Here is a 7823-nt window from a genome sequence, read left to right as displayed (position 1 = left end):
CCATAAATCCTGAAAAGAACAAGAACGCTTGGGGCATAGTGAAAGGCCATTGGCGACGCCGGATGCTGCAGTGGCTGTAGAAACTGTAGCAGCGTCCGATGGTGGCGGCCATGCAGAAGTTCCGCCAGTCATGGTTCGTCTCTTCGGTGGCAGAAACGCTGAAAAGTGCTGGCCACATTACAGATCCCTTTGGGGTGCTGACTTTGACTGGTTTCTTGGCAGAGTTCTAGTCGTCGATGTGCACATGCTATTTCCTATCTCGTAGCATGTTTCTTGTGTCATCTCCTTGTCATTGTATTATTGTACCCTAGGAAGCAAGGAGAGGATGTTGTTTGGTGCCGGTATCTTCTTTCTATAACACAACTGCAAGCATTGTATTAAAAGTATTCTTTATTCATACGAAAAGAATGTGACTTAACGTAGTCCAGGTGTTGTAGTAAAAGTTCTCCGTAATAGTCCACTTCAGCATCATTGCTGGTGAAGTACATGTCCGCTATGTACCCTACTCTGGTCTCTAGGTACTGACTGACTGTGAGCTAGAGGCTGAGGTATCCGTAGCTGCGCCGGCGGCGGTGGCCGAGCGGTTCTAGGCGCTTCAGTCCGGAACCGTGTGACTGCTACGGTCGCAGGTTCGAATCCTGCCTCTGGTATGGATGCGTGTGATGTCCTTAGGTTAGTCAGGTTTAAGTACTTCTAAGTTCTAGGGGACTGATGACCTCAGATGTTAAGTCCCATAATGCGCAGAGCCATTTGAACCATTTTTGAATTGCAGCTGCAGCGGTTCTAGGCGCTTCAGCCCGGAACCGCGCTGCTGCTACGGTCGCAGGTTCGAATGCTGCCTAGGACATGGATGTGCTTGATGCCCTTAGGTTAGTTAGGTTTAAATAGTTTTACGTATAGGGGACTGATGATCTCAGATGTGAAGTCCCATAGTGCTCAGAGCCATTTCAACACCCCCTGCGGGTTCGGGGGTAAGAATAGGCCCGCGGTATTCCTGCCTGTCGTAAGAGGCGACTAAAAGGAGTCTCAAACGTTTCGGCCTTAATGTGATGGTCCCCTAAGGGGTTTGACCACTACCTTTCAAAATTTTCTGTTAGTGCGTACCATTTGGGGAAGGACGCCTTACGTGGTGTATTATATATCCATCTTGCCATAAGATCTGGCATATTTGTTTTTGTCATGGAGTTGGACTTAAACTGAGCTTCCGGCCACATAGGCTGCAGTGTGTTCTGGGTAGCCTAAATTCCCTCCATTGTGCTCTTCCATCTTCGCTCCCTTTATTAATGGATGTTCGACACCCGACAACCAGCACGGTAGCCAGTCCGTTGTGGTGGGGTTGTAATGTACCCTCTTGGTGGTAGCCCCCTGACTACACAGGGATCGCACTGCTGATGCCTGAGCTGCTATCTCCCCACGTATGCCGAGGAGTAGATGCCTATCCCTCTGGGGCATAGGGACTCCCGGCAAAGGCCATCCCGCCAGGGAAGAAATTTGATCCAAGATCATTTCCCTCCCTGGCCACTCCATGGGAGGAACGTATGGCTAAAGAAGGCGGTGCAGATTATTCACCCCGGTATCTAGTCTGTACCTGTATCTAGTCTGTACATGAGTCGATGGTGAATCTTTTATGTCAACCAAGCCCCAGGTTTTTGTGGTGCACATAGAGGACAAGTTCAGGGAGGTGGAGGGCTTGTCTAAAATGCGCTCTGGTTCCGTTCTAATCCAGACAGCATCCTCGGCCCAGTCACGGAGGTTGCTCGCTTGCAATAAGTTAGGGGACGTTTCTGGAGGGTGACGTCTTACCCGAAAAGGTCAAGGTGATGGTTTACCGCTGTGATGTGAAACCATATATCCCTCCTCCCATGCGGTGTTTTAAATGCTGGAAGTTCGGGCACATGTCATCCCGCTGTACTTCTGGCATCAAATGTCGAGATTGTGGACGTCCTTCGCATCCCAATACTCCATGTGCTCCGCCTCCAATCTGTGTTAAGCGCGGAGAACACCATTTCCCCTGCTCGCCGGACTGTAGGATATTCCAGAAAGAACCGAAGATAATGGAATATAAGACCCTGGACCGCCTGACCTACTCAGATGCGAGGCGGAAATATGATAGGCTCCGTCCTGTGCCAATGACGTCGACGCACGCCGCTGCTGCTACGACGGTTCTCCCATCTCCCGAGTCGTCCCGTCCGGTTGGATCTATGATTGGTCAAAATCCACTAGCCCCCTTGAGTGTGGGGGGCACTTCACACCCTGTTGCTCCTGCTCCATCTACTTCAGGAGCAACACCCCCCCCCCCCCCCAACGATCAGGGACATCACTTCCCCCTTCCCAGCCGGAGAAGCGTACGACTTCTTCGGCTACTCTCGCCAGGAAGGGGTCCCTTGGGGACCTCCCTTCGCAAGTCCCGACCAGCGGAAAAGCGGACACCCGCAAGTGGCTGAAACAACCTCCAGTCCCCGGTCATAGGGCCTCACGGTCGTCGTCCGTCCCTGAGACTGACACTGTGAAGCCCTCCAAGCCTGAACCACCGAAGGCACCGCAAGAGAAGCAGAAAGAGCAGAGAGTCCCCAAGATTAACGACATTGCGGTGGCACCCGTCCCACCGCTTCCTACAAGCTCTGCGTCTGAGGACAAGGTGGAGATTCTGGCGTCCGCTGAGGACCTCGATCGCGCCGGTCCCTCAGACGCCATGGATAGCACTAGCACAGGTGCCCAATCGGAGGCATCAGGTGACCCAGCGGCGTAATCTGCCTTCCAAGTCCCGTCACGCCTTTCTCAGACATGGACACTACCATCCTCCAGTGGAACTGCAGCGGTTTCTTCCACCATCTAACTGAGCTCCGACAACTTAGCAGCCTTCACCCTTTCTTCTGCATTGCTCTTCAGGAAACTTGGTTTCCAGCAATGTGAACCCCCGCCCTCCGTGGCTATCAGGGTTATTATAAGAACCGGGCAGCTTATGGAAGGGTGTCTGGTGGCGTCTGCATCTATGTCCTTAACTCTCTTCACAGCGAGTTTGTCCCTCTACAACACATTCAGAGGCTGTTGCTGTTCGGGTCTGGACGCCACAGGCTGTTACCGTCTGCAGTCTTTACCTTCCACTGGATGGTGATGTTGCGCAGCGTGTCCTGGCTGCACTGATTGCCCAATTGCCGCCACCTTTCTTGTTACTGGGCGACTTCAACGCCCATAACCCTCTGTGGGGTGGGTCGGTGGCGACAGGTCGAGGCGCCACCATTGAGCATTTCTTGGCACAGCTCGATCTTTCACTTTTAAACGACGGTTCCTTCACACACTTCAGCGTAGCGCATGGCACGTAGTCCGCCATCGACCTTTCGATCTGCAGCCCTAGCCTCTTACCTTCTGTCCAATGGAGAGTGCATGACGACCTGTGTGGTAGTGACCACTTTCCGATCTTTTTGTCACTGCCACGGAGACACTCTTCTGGGCGCCCTAGCAGAAGGGCTATGAATAAGGCTGACTGGGACTTGTTCTCCTCCACTGCCGCAATTGAGCCTCTCTCTCAAGATGACATTGATGCTGTGGTTCAATCGGTCACCGCCAGCATCGTTACTGCCGCCGAATCTCCCATTCCCCGTTCTTCTGGGTCCCCTGGGCGGCGGACTGTGCCTTGGTGGTCGCCTGAGATCGCTGAAGCGATTAAAGATCGCCGGCGGGCGCTCCAGCGTCACAAGCGACATCCCTCCATAGACCACCTTATCGCTTTCAAACGGCTGCGTGCGCGAGCCCGCCTCCTTATCCGCCAAGGCAAACAGGAGTGCTGGGAGCGGTATATGTCCACCATTGGCCTCCATGTCACTCCATCGCTGGTCTGGGCCAAGATTCGATGCGTTTACGGCTATCGGACCCCTGTCAGCGTCCCTGCGCTCTCACTGAATGGAGCAGTTTGTACTGACTCCGACGTCATTGCAAACCGCTTGGCAGAGCATTTTGCTATGAGTTCCGCTTCTGCGAATTACCCCCTGGCCTTCCGCTCTATTAAAGAGCGGATGGATCGTCGGAGTCTTTCGTTTCGCACCCACCATCCAGAATCGTACAATGTTCCATTCGGTGAGTGGGAATTTCGCAGTGCCCTAGCCACTTGCCCTGATACCACTCCTGGGCCAGATGGCATCCACTGTAAGATGCTGAAACGCCTTTCAGTGGGCTGCCAGCGACGGCTCCTCGACCTTTACAACCATATTTGGGTCGAGGGTGAGTTTCCATCGCAATGGCGGGAAAGTATTGTTATCCCCATTCTGAAACCGGGCAAGAACCCTTTGGAGGTGGACAGCTACCGTCCCATTAGCCTCACCAACGTTCTTTGCAAGTTGCTTGAACGGATGGTGAGCCGGCGCTTGAATTGGGTACTGGAGTTTCGGGGCCTTCTGGCTCCGTCTCAGGGTGAGTTCCGTAAAGGCCGCTCCGCCGCCGACAATCTGGTGAGCCTGGAGTCGGCCATCCGTACTGCCTTTGCCCGCCGTCAGCACCTTGTCGCTGTCTTTTTCGATATGCGGAAGGCGTATGATATGACATGGCGTCATCACATCCTTTCTACGCTTCATGGATGGGGTCTTCGGGGCTCTCTGCCGATCTTTATCTGTCGTATCGTACTTTCCGCGTGCAAGTCGCAGCCTCCCATAGTTCCTCCCGAGTCCAGGAGAATGGGGTACCACAGGGATCTGTCCTCAGTGTCTGCCTGTTTTTAATTGCGATAAAAGGGCTCGCTGCAGCGGTGGGAAATCTTGTCCCCGCTTCCCTGTATGCTAACGACTTCTGCCTTTACTACAGCTCTATTGGCATTGCAGCTGCCGAACGTCAGCTACAGGGCGCTATCCGTAAGGCGCAGTCTTGGGCTGTAGCACATGGCTTTCAGTTTTCGGCTGCCAAGACCTGCGTTATGCATTTCTACCGGCGACGCACTGTTCACCCGGAGCCGCGGCTTTATCTTGATGGCGAACTTCTTGCTGTGGTTGAGACACACAGGTTTTTGGGTGTAGTTTTTGATGCCCGGTTGACTTGGCTGCCTCATATTCGGCAGCTTAAACAGATGTGTTGGCGGCATCTAAATGCTCTGCGATGCCTGAGCCACACCAGGTGGGGCGCCGACCGATCTACTCTCCTACGGCTCTACCAGGCGTTAATCCAGTCTCATCTGGATTATCGGAGCCTGGCTTATGGCTCAGCATCCCCATCTGCGCTGCGGGTACTGGACCCAATCCTACACAGCGGCATACGCCTTGCCACTGGTGCTTTCTGGACCAGCCCAGTGGACAGTATACTTGCGGAGGCAGGTGTCCCTCCATTGCGGTTAAGGCGCCAAACTTTACTGGCCGCTTATGCTACGCATGTTTTTAGCTTGCCCGGGCATCCAAACTATGGTCTCCCGTTCCAGCGATCGGTCGTCCATCTGCCAGAACGTCGGCCCCGGTGAGGTTGTACGGTCGTGGTGCGCGTCAAAGAGCTTCTCTCCGGGCTTAGGATTTTCACTGTTCCACCTCCTTTTCGGGCCACTTTGCATACACCCCCATGGTGTGTTCCTCGCCCTTGCCTTCGGCTCGACTTGGCACAGGGCCCAAAGGACTCAGTCCCTCCACGGGCCTTCCGCCGCCGCTTTTATTCCATCCTGGCCACGTATCAGGGCTCTGGCGTTGTTTACACTGACGGTTCGATGGTTGCTGGTCGTCTCGGTTATGCGCTAACTCTAGGGGACGATTCCGAAAAACGTTCATTGCCAGCTGGCTGCAGCGTTTACACTGTTGAGCTGGTCGCCATATTTCGTATCCTAGAGTGTATCTGCTCCCGCTCAGGTGAGTCCTTCGTGATCTGTAGCGATTCCATGAGCGGTTTACGAGCTCTCGACCAGTGTTTCCCTCGTTCTCGTCTGGTGATGGCTATCCAGGAGTCCCTGCATATTCTTGCCCGATGCGGCCGCTCTGTGGTCTTTGTGTGGACCCCTGGCCATGATGGGATACCTGACAATGAAAATGTTGACCGCCTGGCGAAAGAGGCCACCAGTAAACCATCTCTGGAGTTTGGCCTCCCGGGACTGATTTGCGGGCGGTCTACCGCCGCGAAGTTCTATCGCTTTGGGACACTGAATGGCGCAATCTGCCCACGCCAAACAAACTCCGTCCAATCAAGTTGACGACCACTGTGTGGCGGTCGTCCACGCGGGTCTCCCGCCAGGAGTCTGTTGTCCTCTGCCGGCTGCGCATTGGGCACACTCGGCTGACGCACGGCCACTTGTTGCGCCGTGAGGACCCAACTCTATGTCGCTGCGACTCCGTTGTACGGTACACGTGAATGATGTGTGTGCTGAATTGTGTCGATTCCTTTAAATGTGTCTCCGAAATGAGTGCAACATCTATTCTGTGGCGTGTGAGGAAGTTCTTTAGTTCTGTCGTCTTCGTTTTGACACAATTCGCCTTCCATATGTTGATATGAGGAGCGCTTTACGACGTCTGTGGTGGATTCTAAGGTTTTTGATGCAATGCGATCATTAGTGAGGTGATATCCGTGATGGTTGGGTTGATGAGGTCCTTGGCGAACGTTACTGGTTCTCTGGACGGTCGTAGAAGACGTGGGGATGCCATGTCGGCGTATGTCTGTGAACGTCGTTTTGCCCGCGAGTCAGGCTGGGCTGCTGTTGCACTTGCGTAGCCAGGTGCGGTGTCAGTGTTTCGGCTACTGTCGAGGCTTGTCGCTGGACATAGTTGTGTTGCTCTTGCTGCGTGGTCCTGTTGATTACAAAGGTTTTCTGTCGTGGTGGCTGATGGGCGGGCTTCGTTTTATATTTCCTCAGAAGCACTTGGTATGTTTCGCATCTGCCGTTGGTCTCGACATGCTTCTTTCCGGAACTGCCGCATGTTGGTTTCTCTGTTTTATTGGTGTTTGGCACTCCGCTGATTTATGATGACTACCACATCTGGGTGGAAGCAGTGACTGGCTGTGTGTTCCCACCGTTGGTTCAAATGGTTCAAATGGCTCTGAGCACTATGGGACTCAACTGCTGAGGTCATTAGTCCCCTAGAACTTAGAACTAGTTAAACCTAACTAACCTAAGGACATCACAAACATCCATGCCCGAGGCAGGATTCGAACCTGCGACCGTAGCGGTCTCGCGGTTCTAGACTGCAGCACCTTTAACCGCACGGCCACTTCGGCCGGCCCCACCGTTGGAATAGTTTCACCTGGACTGGGCCGTCCTTGGAGTTGCAAGTTTTTATCAGCGCTCTCCTCTGTAGTCTAGCAAAGCCAAAGATACAGCATGGTTAATTTAAATTTCTTTCGTAATTTTACTCCTTGATTCTAATCTGCTAGAAGAGGGAAACTTCTGTTATCTGCCAGTAAGTTACCATTTTTGTTTCTGCATCTACAAGTACATGATTACTCTGAATTCACAGCTAACCGCCTGGCAGAGTGTTCTCCCAACCACCTTTAAGCAATTTCTATACCCTTCCACGAGCACTTCATTCATTCTGTATGAGTTATGATTCTTCTTATTTTATCATGATGATCATTTCACCCTTTGTAGGTGGGCGCCACGAGAATGTTTTCGCAATCGGACGAGAAAATTGTTGTTTGAAATTTCACGAGAAAAATGTACCCCGAAGAAAAGCATCTTTATTTTAGTGACTGCCACCCCAATTCAATTGTCATGACCGTGGCCCTCTCTCTCCTGTTCAGATGTCACGTATCCGTCCCTTGTGATACGGATCCACAACGCACAGCAGTACTCCAGAAGAGGGCGTCAAGCGTGTTATAAGAATGTTTTTACTCCATCAAACAAATAGATTCGGTGGCACATTACCACCATC

This window comes from Schistocerca piceifrons, chromosome 1 (genome assembly GCF_021461385.2).
Source record: "Schistocerca piceifrons isolate TAMUIC-IGC-003096 chromosome 1, iqSchPice1.1, whole genome shotgun sequence".
In the NCBI taxonomy this organism is placed as follows: domain Eukaryota; kingdom Metazoa; phylum Arthropoda; class Insecta; order Orthoptera; family Acrididae; genus Schistocerca; species Schistocerca piceifrons.
Note: the sequence above shows the minus strand (reverse complement) of the source record.